The sequence below is a fragment of the Camelus dromedarius genome, chromosome 13 (assembly GCF_036321535.1).
Source record: "Camelus dromedarius isolate mCamDro1 chromosome 13, mCamDro1.pat, whole genome shotgun sequence".
NCBI classification, from domain to species: Eukaryota; Metazoa; Chordata; class Mammalia; order Artiodactyla; family Camelidae; genus Camelus; species Camelus dromedarius.
In genome coordinates this window covers 27,317,918-27,333,895 of record NC_087448.1, presented here as the reverse complement: position 1 = coordinate 27,333,895, position 15,978 = coordinate 27,317,918, and positions in this window count along the sequence as shown.

Sequence of the window (15,978 nt, the reverse complement as noted above, 5' to 3'; positions counted from 1 at the left end):
ACTTTCTAGCACAATAAGATTTTCTAGGCTCTTCTTTTCCCTTCCCTGCTCCAGTCCCAAAATAAGCTATGGCTAGGGGGACCTGGCATTTAGAAACAAAGGCCTAGATGCTAGGGATGTTTATTTTTACTGGAGTGTCCTTGCTTTCAGGCCTTTTCAGCTGATGTAGTAAGGAAAACAAATTACGTCTGTATTAATATATAAATGTATTATTTATATATGCAATTGCTTATATACATATACATATATATCACATATACATACATATAACCATGAATTCATATTGATCATTGTAATTTTAATCTAACACCACAAAATTCTTACTCAACTTTCCTCTTTCAATGTATTTATCTTTCTCCTCCCACAGTGAGAACTCTAGCTTTCAAAAAACAGGACAAAACACAAATCAATACCTTTAAAGAATATGTATTCAAGAACTGTCAACAAAATATTAGCAAACCAAATTCAACAGCACATTAAAAAATTATACACCATAATCTAGTGGGATTTATCCCTGGAATGCAAGGATGTTCAACATATACAAATCAATAAATGTAATATATCACAATAGTAAATTGAATGATAAATAGCATATGATCATCTCAATAAATGCAGAAAAAATATTTGACAAAATACCACAACATTTCATGAAAAAAATGCTCAACAAAGTGGATATAGAAAGACTATAACTCAACACAATAAAGGCCATGTATGACAAACCTACAGCTAACATCATACTCAACAGGGAAAAGCTGAAATATTTTCCTCTAAGATAAAGAACAAGACAAGGGTGCCTACTCTCACCACTCTTATTCAGCATGGTAGTGGAAATCCTAGTTAGAGCAATCAGGCAAGAAAAAGAAATAAAAAACACCCAAACTGGAAGAGAAAAAGTTAAAGTATCTTTGTTAACAGATAATACGGTCTCAATATGTAGAAAATCCTAAAGAGTATAAAAAAACTATTAGACTAATCAACAAATTCAGTAAAATTGCAGGATACAAAATCAACCTACAGAAATTAGCTCCATTCCTATACCAACAGCAAAACAATCTGAAAAAGAAATAAAGGAAACTATCCATTCACAGTAACATCAAAAATGATAAAGTACTTAAGAATAAATTTTACCAAGAAGGTGAAAGATCTGTACATTGAAAGGCACAAGACCTTGATGAAAAGAATTGAAAAAGACACAATCAAGTGTTAAGATATCTGTAAACATGGATTCACTCTGGATGGGAGAACATGAGTTCTCCAGGGAAAAGACTTTAGAGTGAGAAGGCAGTCAGGGCCAAATTTTAGCAATAGAGTTAGTGGAGAAAAGGGAGATAAAGGAGGATTCTTTAGGACAATTGGAGAGGGACCAGAAGTGTGACACATCATGAAATCAACTAGAGAGAGAGAGGAAGGGGAAGGTGGGTAAAGGCAGGCCTGGAATGGGAAAAGGAGTAGCAGTGCCCACTCCCAATGCCCCATCCCCAACATATCCACACCTTGTACCTTCTCCTTTTCTGCTGGGCTCCATAGCCAAGCCAAACACTGTCATAGATCTGATGAAGCCTTTCTGGGTAGGCTGTTTTCTGCTCCTCTGTCCCTGAATAGAAAATTTCAAAAAAAAAAAAAATACCCCAAACTCAAAAATTATTCCTGGGAAAAAATCCACCACCACAAAAACTGTTTCCCAAGAAACTCTCATACTTAACAAGAACTGGACCCTTGTTCACTCAGCAACTGGGTACTTCATGCTCTTAGAAAAGCCTGTTTAACTGCAAAATAAAGATTGTTTTTCTTGCTAAAATGAACGAAATGGACTATACCAGATAAAACTTCTCCCACCACCTCTTTAACTGAAAACTGTTTCCCAATGACAATACCCACTCAGCTCCTATTTGGGTGTCAATGTCAAACATTAAGGTGACGTTTGTTTACAGTTAGGGATCCTGCAGTATTTGTAATCTTCCTTGACCTTTCTTTCCCGTGGACAGTCCCTAGGATACTACACACACAAGAAATAATTTTTAAAAATAGGAACCACAGTGCCACTTTATTATTATGGAAACCAGCACCCAGTGCCTCAACACAGGGTCTCTTTGGTAAGGTATCCTGGAGCATATAGTTTTGACTTGAGTCCAAAGGAGAGCTGCCCATTTTCCCCTTTCATACAAATCTTAGGACCAGCGACCTCAGGTGTGCCCAGAAGCTCAGAGAAGGAAAGATGGCTCTGCTGGCCTCTTTGAAGGTAGAAGATTGACGACTGAAGGTTGAAGGTGAAGGCTGGGGAAGAAAAAGAGAGGAAACAAAAGACCACCTGGAGTTGCTGTGAGAACCTGACTAGATCTGCTCCCACGTGAACACAGGGAGTGCCAGGGAGGAGAATGGGGTCTGAGTTTCTGCCTTTGCTAGTAAGAAATAATCCACTCTGCTAGCAAAACTTAGCCCAGTGACTATCATGGGCTCAGGATAGGCTGGGTAAGAGAAGCAGCTCACCCTCCCATGGGGGAAAGCCAGTAGGAGGCATGGATGGGCCCAACTTGCCTTGGAATGAAGATCAGTAACAGCCTCCTCCCCTACTGAAGCTCTGCCTTTTCCTATCAACAAGTCTTTTTTGCCAGTTAGAGGAAGCCTGCTTTAATGACAGGCTGGAGAGATTTATGGGAAATCAGCGACATAATCCTCACAACTGCAAAGACTGACTTGGTCTCACATGGGATGGGTAAGTATATCAAAACAGACACACCACCATCATTTGCTAGATACATAACTAGCTTTAGGATCCTACCCTATAAAATGTCTATGAATAATTAATAATAAAATGGAGGGGCATCAAGGAAATGATATTACATGGTGCTCAGTTCTGTACTTAGTGTTCATCCATGTTTTAATCAGGAGCTGTCTGGGGGACATTCACAGGTGAGTGACTTTGCAAAGAGCACTGCCCCTAACGAGCATGCTCAGCATGTCAGAAGATAAATGTAGAATACAGTGACCCAGTAAACTGAAGAATTAACAAAAGAGGTTTATGTAGGATAACTGCTATGTAACATACTTGAGAAGAGAGACATTGTGCGAGTTTAGTATACTGGCAAAGGTTTGACAAAGTATGGGGTGGACAGGAAAGCAGGGCAGGATGGGTGACAAACTTGTTTTGAGTCTGCAATGAAGCCATGTCTACAGTGTGCAAGCATGACATTGCACGTATCAAAGACAATTTTTCATGAGGTAGTAGTCCAGCCATTGCATTGTCTCGGGGAAAAATCAGTCAGAGCATTATTGGCATATGTTTGACAGACTAAAGAGCATTGTAGAGGGATAGAGAAGAGCTGCAGAGATTCTGTAACTGAGTATCACACCTGAAAGAAACACTGAAAGAACAATGTTTCTGTCTGCAAAAAAAAATAAAGCTGAGGAGAAACTGAATAGTCATTCAATAGAAAAAGGGCTGTCAGACAATGGCAGTAAGGGGTTTTCTTGCCCCAGAGCTGACAAAATTAAAGAAAGTTGGCTTAAACTACAACAACCTGAGAGATTTATAATCATCTCCCTACTTAGCCAAACTTGAAATTCACTTCCTCTTCATGAACTGCAATTACCTATTTGATTTATATATGTATGTATGATATGTGTACATAAACATAGCGGATTTATATGTAATGTTAATTAAGATTGTCTGATAAAATTGAAAAAAAAATTAGTGTGAAAGAAAATCTTTTCCAATTGCTGGTAATAAGAAAGTTTATATATATGTGCTAGATGCACACCCTGGTCATATTATTCAGGGTTTTATTTTCAATTTTTTTTTTAAGTTCAAGTCCTATCATACAATATTTAACACAGCACTACATGCAATTAAGCCCTTAATATGGTCTTTGGCTGTTGTAATAAATAATAAAGATTTTCCTGTCTTGAAACTGGTGAATGTTGGTCAGGTGTGGAATCTCATTCTCTGAAGCAATTCATTCTGTTTTTAGCTTAGAAACTTTAGGCTTCTTTGGATATTGATTTACAGAAAGAAGCCAAATAGAAAATTAGCTCCCATGTGAATGTGTCTGCTTTTATGATAAAGTGCTTTGGGTTAGGCAGTATTGTCATTTTCTTAAGTGGTCATAGTCTATTATGCAAATTAATCTTTTGGGATCTAAATTATACCAAAGTATAACAGTATAACATCTTTGTGTATTATAAAGACATTAATTCTTATTTATGATGTGTATATTACAACTCTAATGTAACTAATTTACAAGGTTACATATTTTGCCAATTTAAATGCTTTTTAAAGATGTGTTTGTATCAGAATCCTTAAACAATACATGAGCTATTTCAGGATGCTCTTCCATGTAATCTTAAAGAAGAGAATGAATTCTTATGCTGTGCAATAGAGTTTAAGAAAAAAGTAGCACTTTGGTGGGAGGATGGAATGTGGAATGTTCTTTTAAGTTCTATGTTTAGTCTGTTATTATTACTCCAAATACATTAGGTAGAGATGATTGGTGATACAATATTAATTGATAAATCATGGGTGGATGACTGATAGATAAAGACAATAGAATGATTACAGACCTCTTCCTCTACAAACTTTTATTTCATTGACAAGTAAGGAAGGAAGGCCCAGAGGATAGCGCTTATCCCTTTCTGGACTTCAGAATTTCTTGCTCATATTTATAATACATCATGTGGTAAAAGACAGTATCTGTTAATAAGGGCAAGAAATAGAGATGCACCAAATTCTTTTGTAACTTTGCATCTTTTAACCAGTGTAAAATAATTTCTTTTAATTAGTAAGATGGTTCAAGTTTTAGGGTTTGCTACTAAATTTCAATCAAGGGAACAAGATGCCTTTGAAAATTTACAATAGAAATTCTAACAGAGTTTTAAGTCACTAACCAATATGAGTCTGTGCTATAAAACCATCCATGCAAAGAACATGGTTCATTTATCTACAACGTTATCAACATTGGCCTTAAATTAAATCTTCATACAATTTAACAAGATACAACAATACAATAGCCAAGATTTATTTGTGATAGACATGACATAATCATAAAAACATCAGGTCACCAGAGCCAGCATTCTGCATCTATATAATTCTTTAAATTATTTCTCATTTGTCCTTTGTAAAAAGAAATCAAAATAACATCAAAGTGCATAGAATATAGTGTATCTAACAGTTAAAGTCTTCTAAAATATTTCTTGTAACTAACAGTAATTTATTAAGTAATAAACCAGGAAGCTCATTAATGCAAAGCCATTAATTTTCTTCTTATATTGTTATGAGAGAGATTCCATTTTAATTTCAACTGTGAGTGGTTGATATAAGAGTGCAATTTTTATACCAGTAGTTAAAGAATGATTACATTTTGTTTATGTTAACTCATTCTCAAGGTTTAATAATTTTTGGAATGTTACCTAGCATTCTATTAATAATAATGCTCCAACAAATTATCAATTCTTTTAATGCATCTGATGTGTACCAGGTGAGGTGTGAGGCTTTGGTAACAGACAAAGTACAAGCTTTGCCCTCAAGGTACTTAGGGGCTAAATAGAGACAAACATAGACATAAATAAGCACTATGAGGTCCTACAACTGCATTGCTTGAAGTAGGACATTTATCATGCAGGACATTTGGGGTCATCCAAAGGTATGAGTTTATGTGGTCTCTCAGCATGCTGGCTAGCTGGTCTTCATATTTTGACATCCAAATATTTCTTGACCCTCTTCCCCACCCCAGTGCTCCTACTACATGCATCCATGTATTCATTGTCTAGTCAGTGTTTCTCACATGTCTGGGATTTGGGCTATTCAATAAATGTTGGTCTAATGAGCTATCTTAATTAACTCACTTTGGCTCAGAGGCAGGTTCTCAACCATTCAGATTGTGAACTTGGTAGAACTTTTAGTTGAGGAGCATGCTTCTGCAGAATAAAGTATGAAACAAAATGATACAAACTACAATTGAATGCCCCCTTTTTGTTTCCTCAGGCTACCTGCTAGGCCCTCACACTCATATGTAGGAAAAAAATAGAGAAGAACAAATATATTATATTATTTAACTTCTAATGTTCAGTGAAGCAGCTTTCCCTGATAGCCAGACACCCTACCCCAGGTCTTGAGGCAGAGTAAACAAATTATGTTAATTCTCCCAATCTATCACTCCTATTCTCCCCTCCTCCCCACTCCATGGCTTATCCACACATGTCTGGGAAGTTGGAGGACATAAAGGTTGAGGACAGAAGGGAGATGAAGAATGATGTGTATGGCCCCCACCTGGTTAATTTCAAGAATGAAGACAGTGTTTGGATTTACTCCCAAGCTTGTGGGTGATTTTAAATATATGGCTGCTTCTCTCCTGGTATTTGCTGTGTAGGAGAACTCCAGATCCAACTGGAACCTTTGGACAATAGGGGGGAGCACAGAAAGAAGTAGAATGATAGGGTGAGGTGGAAGAAAGCAAAGAATACCCACTGTGTGCAAGGGAGAAATTCCTAAGCTTCCTAGGGCCAGACAATAGTGGGAAAATGTTAGCTGGGAGCATTTTGTTTGTGGTCAACAAAAAATCTGCCCAGGATGGCCAGGATTAATAGAACTCTGATGGGTAGAAAACTCAATGCTTGGCAGGTAGGGAGAATTGGGGAGGTGACAAAAGCCCAGTCATCTCTAATTAGTCACTGAGAAAGCCCAGCAAAAGGTCACAGGAGTATCCAACATGCCCCGTGAGTAGTGGACTCCATCCACATTAAGAAGGGCAATCATCAAGGCCTTAGAAGCTGAGCATCAGCAGAGCCCTAGGACAGTGCTGGGTTTTGGCCTTGCCATTCCTCTGAAAGCTCCTTCTTATACCTAGAGGAAGCAGCCTAGCACTGAACAGTGCCTACAACAACACTGCCTCGTTTAAACTAGAATGCTTTTGGATCACATTGTGTTTACTGAAATGGGAGAGCACGACTAACTTGCTCTAAGCAGATGGGAAACTCGAGAATCAAGGGAAGCATGTCAGGTATGAAAGAAAGCAAAGCCCTTGTTTGCAAACTGATTTGTGAAAGTAAAATTTACTCTTGTTATATGCTATAAGAATATTCATCACTTCACTTATGGAGTATGTGGAAATTAACTATTTGGAAGGAAAAGATTTGGAATAGAATCCTAGTTCCTTAATTCTAGGGGAGGAAAACCCAAAATAAAAATTAAGATTAACCAGGAAAGGACATGCAGCAGTATGAAAGGATGAAATATTATTTTCTGTTGTAGGCTTTCACACTAAATCCTCTCACCAGCTCACTGAACTCTCTCAAATGAATCCCAAATGCCTGTTCACCCGCCCCTCCAGATGCCCCTCTCCTTTGCAACCCATTCACATTAAGAATTGTGAATAACCACTGTGGAAAGAGAAACAAAAAGGGACACATACCATCCTGGATTTGAAGGATATCTAACAGAGCCAGCATTTCTGCAAGGACAGATTGAAGAAATGACTACAGGCTGGGAAAGAAAAAGGCGGAAGACCACAGAGGACGGTGAAGAGACATCTTATAACCCAGAAGTGGGAAACTTTGGTTGAGACTTCTAGACAACTGAACCTGGAAGGTGGCCCGGTGCCAAGATGCCCTCAGAGCCAGCAATGGAGACATATTTTTAGTCATTCTCTAGGACACTGGCTCTGAAAATGTGATCCCTGGACCAGCTGCATCAGCATCATCTGAAAACTTGTTAGAAATGCACAATCTTGGGCCCAACACCAGATCTACTGCAACAGAAACTCTGGGTTGGAATCCAGCACTGTGTTTATCAAACCCTCCAGGCGATTCTGGTACACAGTCAGGTTTGGGAACCACCGCTCTCTGACATGAAGGGTGTTGGTGATAAAGGCTGTCTTCAATGCTACACTCTTATCTTCAGCATTTCTTCTAAGCTATTGGCACTCTTTCCTCAGATTTCCGTGTGAGTGTTTTTATGAGCTCACTAGGAAGAGCCAGATGATGACATTGGACAAGTCAGAACTCACACTTCATTTCAAATGGTCCTAAATGTTCTGTTGACTAAAATGAGAGGTTGCAGTTGTCTAGATAGGACACCAAGGATATCAACCAAGTATGAGTAATGAAAACCATCACAAATGCCTGAAGATGCAATTGATTATGAGACACATGTGAAAAGATGTTAAAAGATGAGAAGTGCTAAAGGATGAAAAAAAGATAATGAATTAAGACCAAACAGGAGAGCAATATATTAATTTACAATTGTAATTAACATAGTCTAGGTAACATTAGTGAGAAAGCAAAGCAGATACCCAGTGCACCAGGGACAAGACCCAGCTCTTAGGAAAAACCTGATAAAAGTTAGCTCTAGAACAACATCCAAAATGATGGGATGCCGGGTCCCTTGACTCTGGACCCTGAGACCTGGGGTGAGGCAAGTCCACAGGTGGGAGGTCTGTGGTCTGGTTATGGGAACTAGGAAGATCCACTCAGGTCAGTGCACAACCAGGGAAGGGACGAAAACTCCAGATATTGAAATGTTGAATTAGGATGTCACTAAGGATAAAACGAATGAAGAAGGTCATACAGAAACACCATAGAGTACTATTATGTGCTTTCTTCACAATTCTGCCTTCTGGTTGCTCCATCTGTCTCCACCTGGGCCGAGATAAATGAGAGCTATGTGGGTAATGTGTTTTCATCGTGCATGTGCAAATATTTATACACCTCAACTAGAATTATGGGCATAATTGCATATATTGTGAGTAAGGGCAGTGTCAGTCAGTTCAGGCTGTTATAGCAAAGTACCATGGACCAGGTGGCTTATACACAATAAAAAATTATTTCTCATAGTTCTGGAGGCCGGAAGTCTGAGATCAGGGTGTCGCACTGTTGCCTGTGGTGAGAGCTCTCTTCCTGATTTGCAGGATTTGCAGCCTGATAACTCCTCACCATATCCCTACATGGTGGAAAGAGAGAGAGCCAGCTCTCTGGCCTCTTCTTATAAGGGCACTGCTCCCTTTCACAAGGGCTCCACCCTCATAGTCTAATTACCTCCCCAAAGCCCATCTCCAGATACTATCACTCTGGGGATTAGGTTCAAAATATGAATTTGCGGGAGGGAGAGAGGACACAAACATTCAGTGCATTAAGGCAGCAATGCTTTGGAATATAAGTACTTTTAAACTGTAAACTGGGGGGTCAAGAAAGTGTCAACCAAAAACAAGTTTGAATCTCTAGCTTAAGAACTAAAGCTATCTTTCCTAAGTATATGACTTCAGCTTAGGAGATCAGTATCTGTCCCTTTATCCTCCCATGGGTCACTTCACACAGGGCAAGCAGGAGCTAATTTTCTACTCAGTCACATGTTGGAGGTTTTTGAGACAGGTTAACACAAGTTCATATCTTCCTCTCATTGTTAGCTTCTGAGGAAACCTAAAAAGTTTTAATGTGAAGGTCAAACTCTACTCCATGAAAAATCCAATCTTTTATATTCCTGCTAACTCTGTATATTATAACAGACATAATACTTTTTATGGAGGTTTTGTAGAATCATAGAATAATTTTATTAAATATTTTAATTCAAGAAAATAACAAAGTATAAAATTATTTTAATTGAATAAATAATGAAAATCTATGGTTAACCTAAACTAAGAATACTCAGCATGCTTCGGAATTTCTTAAAAATTAATCCCATGTGACATTGGGGTGAATTAAGGACAACTGTGCTGACAAGACCAAACTGGACCCATATGCAACATCTCAAAAGATTAAGCATCCTTTTACTCCAAATGAAAGTCTTCAATGAGTAGCTAGGCTTGGTAGCAACATTTTTCTATAGAATAAATAGTTGTGATTCTCAGTTGGCTGATCATGATTAACCAATTAATCTTTCAGGTTAACTTTGCCTTTCTAGCTCTGTGAACATTAGCCAGAGGCTATCTGTTGTAGGGTAGGGTTGGTCAATGTCAGATATTCCCTCTTTGCTTTCAGGAATGGCATGGCCACAGTGAGGGTCTCTGAGTTCTGCCTGTACCCCAGTCTCAGCTTTCTCCCTTTCTTCTATCAGCTTTAGATTATACACATATCATCAGGTGACGGTTTCATTTCCACCATTTTCAGTAGAAGTCTCTTTTTCTTGAAAGAGGTAATAAAAATATAAAAATCTGCTGAAAGAAAAGCAGCTTATCCTCAGTAGGAAGTCACCTTCAGAGAAATTGCTCCTATCAGTAGTACTGGCAGAGAAGTGTAGGGGGAGAGGGGAAAGACTATGGGTTCTGGAGTTGGAATGACCAGGGTATGAATTTTGAATCTGTCACCCATGATGTAAGTGCATCACATAACTTCCCTAAGTCTCTGTTCCTTCTTCTGTATAATGGTGCTCACAATAGTGGCCTCTTAGGATTACTGTAAGAGGCATAACTTATGTGTGACATGGTCACAAATTTAAATCCATTCTACAACTCAGATATGTAGAGAAAAATGTAGTACTTTCATTTTATTTCATATTAATCTGCTCTTTCTCCTGAGCATCCACTTGTGCTTCAATGAAAACTTAATAACAATTTAGTAACACTAACAGATAAAAGTAACATTAAAGTAACACTACATTGAAGTAACACTAAAAGATAAACTCTCAAATGTTAGTGACTTCATCTAAAGTACACTTCTCACTCATACAACAATCCAGTGTGGATGTGGTCTGGTGACTTTCTTCCAAGTGGTAACTCAGGGATCCAGGCTCCCTCATCTTTTATCTCTACCATCTTCATCACTCTCACAGTCACTCTGGATGTCAACATCTAGATGGTGGACAGGGAAAAGGAGTTGAAGAGGGCACACTGACACTTAACTATCTAGGAAAGGAAGGAATACACATTACTTATAATCACTGATTGTAACAATGCAATTACTTACACTTCATTGATAATACTATCCAAGTGGTCCACCTAGATGTAAGAGCAGCTAGGAAGATATCTCCCAATTAAATTTGTATAATACAGAAGGGTAGCACACGTTTGCCACAAATCACCTCTTCCAGATTCTAACTCTCAAACATCCAAGAATAACTCTCATACAAAACACACTACCTCAAAAGAGATAGACCCAAGTTTACCTGGTTACTGTAGCTAGCTCAGAGTCCAGGATTTCTGAATGATATGCTCAACACTCCATCAAGAATATATGGGGCTTCATTTGGTTTGGCAAATTATAGGTTAAAAAAAAAACAAGTTATCTATATCTCCCCTCATTCTCTCAGTCTAATGCACATACTCAACCACCAGGCAATGATGAAAGAGGGACAGGAAAAGAGCTGTAGGAACTTCCATTAAATAGCAATACGAGTTACACAGTAGATGCCTATCTCTAGCAATGTAAATATCCTGCTGGACAGGCACTGGGAAGCCCCCTAGTATAGAGACAGGAAAAGTTACTAGACTAGATCCTGGTCTACTCTTTGGAAGAGACCCTTGACCACTGCTTTATGTGGTCCCTGACTCTGCCCCCTGGGAGATTATCTGATGTTTATTATTCCCCATGACCACACTTGAAGTGACTCATAGGAATTATGCCCTCTTCAGTGACGCAGTACTCTCATGCCTCTTGCCAGTGATGCAAGTATGAATGCCCAAAAGCTCTTTGAAGGCTTGAGCAGTCAAAGACATGCATCTTTGGCTGTACAATAACTTTAAAAACTTAGTATAGATTTTTTAAAAATCTATTTGCTTCCAGACAGTGCCATGTGACAGTAATCACAAAATTCTTACCTAGAAATAATTATAATTCAAATAGAATTGAGTTTGCTACTCAGCCATAAAAAAGAATGAAACAACACCATTTGGAGCAACATGGATGGACCTAGAGGTTATCATACTAAATGAAGTAAGTCTGACAGAGAAAGACAAATATCATATAACTTCTGTGTGGAATCTTAAAAATGATACAAATGAATTAGTTACAAAACAGAAACAGACTCACAGACAGAAAGCAAACATGGTTATCTAAGGGGAAAGGGGGTGGGGAGGGATAAATTAGGCCTTTGGGATTAGCAGATACAAACTACTATACATAAAATAGATAAACAATATGGTCCTACTTGAGAGCACAGGGAACTATATTTAATAGCTTATAATGACCTATAATGAAAAAGAATATATATATATATATATAACTGAATCACTATGCTGTACACCAGAAACTAATACAACATTGTAAATCAATTACACTATAATAAAAAAAATGTATTTGTTTCTTCACCTCCATACTTCAACTAGATGTTTATTTTGAGGTCATCAGGTTTGGATAAGAAGGTGGTGAAATGATGCTTGTTCCCTCTCTGTGTTGTTTAGAGACCTCTTAAGGGCAGAGGGAAGTGGGGGCACAGGGAATGGGGGGCATGAGTTTCTTCTCCTCCAGTACTAAGAGCAGGGGATTCTTCTGCTTCTCATTTAATGCTTCAGAAGAAGAGGTGCCTCTCCATGGGATTTGTGATCCCATTAGACTATGACCATTGGAGGGCAAGGCTGAAGTTTCAATTTTGCATCTTCAGCAACTAACATTGTCCTGGGCACATAGAAAACGCCTAATAATGTTTGTAGAATAAGTGTATATAAAATTATCTTTCATAAGAGTAATCAGTAATATATCTTTACTTTAGTTCAGTGACTTTCAAAGTGTGATCTCTGCACTAGCAGCAAAGCCATGATCTGGGACCTTGTTAGAAATACAAACTCTGGGCCCTACTTCAGACCTACTGAATCTCAAGTAGGACCCCAAAATCTTGTCTTTTAATAAAGCTTTCAGATAATTCTGTTGTATGCTAAAGTTTAAGAACCATTACATGAGTTCATTAACCTTTTTCCTAAGAATAACTAGGTGTAAAAACCTTTATCTGCAAAGAAGCTAAAACTGCTTTTTACTTTTAAAGTAAAAGCCTATTGAATTTGATAAGGAAGGAATTTCCTTATTTAAAAAATATTTTTAATTTGGTGGGCTGCATGTAAAGTTTCCATGAGTTTATGAACAATGTGTTTTGAACCCTGAATTTCTGTAACTTTTCCAGAGATATCCTGCCATTGTTTCATGTACAGGATTTCCAGAAGAGTTAGGTGGAGTTCAGAGAATAGGTCAACAGCAGGATATGTCTCAGATTACCTAGGCAGAGATTCCGCTGCCCCTCCTACCACCGAGTTCTACGCATCACGCTTCATTGTATGATGCCCTGGTGACTTCCTCATCCAGAGTCCCGAGGCTGCCTGTAATCTCACATTGTCCACTTATCACAAAGTTGGAGTCTGGATCATTTTTACACCATTCTTTGAAGAGACTGTTTGTACCTTTTTATTTTCAATTTTCTCTAATAGACAATATTTATCAATTTTTCCTAATAGACTAAATCAAGGTATCTAATAGTCTATTTATCTAATAGGCTAAATTTAAGATTACCTAGTACAATTTTATCTGAGACAAATGGCTTCAGTTTAGTCGGCACTGAATGCCATTCTAAGCTGACTTTATGACAGCTAATCAATACCTTTAATACGATACCTCGTGATGCCATCATTTCCTTGAAGTAAATGTCCTAGAGTAACACAGGCATGTCTAACGTGATTAAAGCAAACACATTTCAACTACAGTGGTTCAAAATGTGTAAATGCACATTGCTTTGTTTTTATTATTCTTATAAATGTAATTCTCCCACTGTTATCTATTTCAGCCAAAAACACTTAGAAGATTTTTAACTTTTCTTCCCGAATCCCCATGTAGGCTGAGCTAGTGAGTGATGGTTTACCCAACAACTCTTAGTGAATACTATAATCGGCATTGCTTGAAATAAATAATAGGTATATCTAAATACAGAACTTAAACTTTCCTGATGGTACTAGGAGAGTTTCTCAGGTTTTAATGTGTGTGCTAATCATATGAAGATCTTCTTAAAACTGTAGATTCTAATTTGGGAGGTCTGGAGTGGGACTAGATTCTGCTTTTCTAACAAACTGATGTTAATGCTGCCAATCCACAAACCACACTTTTGGATGGCCAGTCACCAGAAGGTGACTTATAAGAAAGAAAACCCAATACAAAATAATTTATAGGGAGTCATTCTGTCCTGCTCATCTTCTTTATTTGAAAGTAAGCAGTTATGAAAAAATATTCATGCCCAGACAGGACACTGCCACTGAATTCACTCTTACAAATTGCTAGAATTTCTATATTTGTTGGTTTGCTCTTATATTTATCAACTATCCAACTTTTAAGAATTTTTGCAGTAGTGTATTTTGATGGGGACATATTCTTGCATTTGTGGCCAGTGTAGAATAAAGGTGCTCCTCCTTTTCACTTCCATGCTAACATGGAAACAAAGGTGAGGATAGGATGAGTAGAGAAGGCAGATTCGTTTTCAAGCTTGTAAGAGTAAATAGCACCGAGATCTTTTCTCTAGACTATTCACTGTCCCTGTAAGGACTGGAGAAGCAGTTTGTTGTTCTGAAGTGCAAGCTTTTTTTATATATACGTCACAAGCTTTCTCCCCAGTGATGATCAAAAAGCTATGCTTTCACAAAAAAAATTATTTCCCCAGCATGTTTTGGCCAGTTTTGCTTAGGCTTCTGGGTATTTCCCATTTCTCCATCATTACCACAGAAGCCTCCCTATTTCCTTCCCTCCACAGACTTCCCGCATCACCACACCCTCAACTTTGGGGTCCTCTTGATGATCCTGATTGAACCAGGAACAGTTGACTTTGAGTGGTGCTCCTCTTTCTGCATAATTACTGTTATTTTTAACTCAAGAAAACCACCTGGTTGGACTAAGGCCCGTTTGCCAGGCAGAGACAGCTGCTCTTGGGGTCTGCCACAGCCATGCTGCAGCCTGCTGGGAAGCAGGCCACGAACAGGAGTTTGGCGTGGGGTCAGTTTGGGCCCCAGGCCTCGCTCACAGTAATCTTCATGGTGGTTTGCTGGCGCCATGAGCAGGCGCTCCACCAGCCCAGAGAGGATGCTGCTGTTCTCCTGCTCCGTCTCTTCTGCACACATACACATATGCACAAACTCCAACACACACATACACACACACATACACACACACTTATATTCAGTCTCCACATACTCTCCTTGGAGTAGGAAAGTCTTGTAAGGAAACTGGCTGTGTGCCATGTTACCAGAGGCTGTACTGCAGGCACTTTGGACAAAGCTTGTAAAAGAACATATGGGCCTCTTGAAAGAAACACCTGCATGTTCAAAGTGGAAAATAAAAAAATAAGAGTTGCCCCGCTGTTAATTTGGAACCCCTAGAAGGAACGCTGACTGAGATTATATGAAGGAGGACGCTGGAGGCTCTTTTCTGACCATATCCTTTCAGCTGAGGCATCTCCATTCCCTTGATTTTTAAACAGATAACGTTAAGGATGTGCTGTATATTTAGATTCTGCAAGCCAATTTAAGAAGTCCTCACACTAGGCAAGTTCCAAAGTTAAATTAGCCCCTGCCCTCAACAAGGATTTTTTTTTTCTTTTTTAAAGCCAAGATTTAGATTTGCACCAAACAGCTAATAAGGTAAAAATTTTCAATAGGATCCTTGCAACTGCTCCCAAATTTTGGGACATTTTGAAAGAGAATTAATAACTGACAGCAACTGGCCATTGCTTTCAAAAGAATACCCAGAAATAATTTGGTAGACAAAAAAAAATCTAGAACAACTTAAAAATAATTTACTTGTGTATTTGAAAATTATCTAAAAATATGACATATCATGAAGACTAAGTTGCTTTCAGTTAAAATTAGAATTTAAGATCACAAGAGGGAATATTAAGTCATTTTTATCTATATAGTCCAATGTTACAACTAAAGGCTATGGTCTTTCACTTATATTCAACAATAGTAGAACATATAAAAATATCCATTGCCACATGATTGGTCAAGTAAGGGTTCTTACAGTCTAATGAAGCTTATTATATGTCTACCAAATGTGTTCACACACACACACAGACACACTCTCTATATATATGTA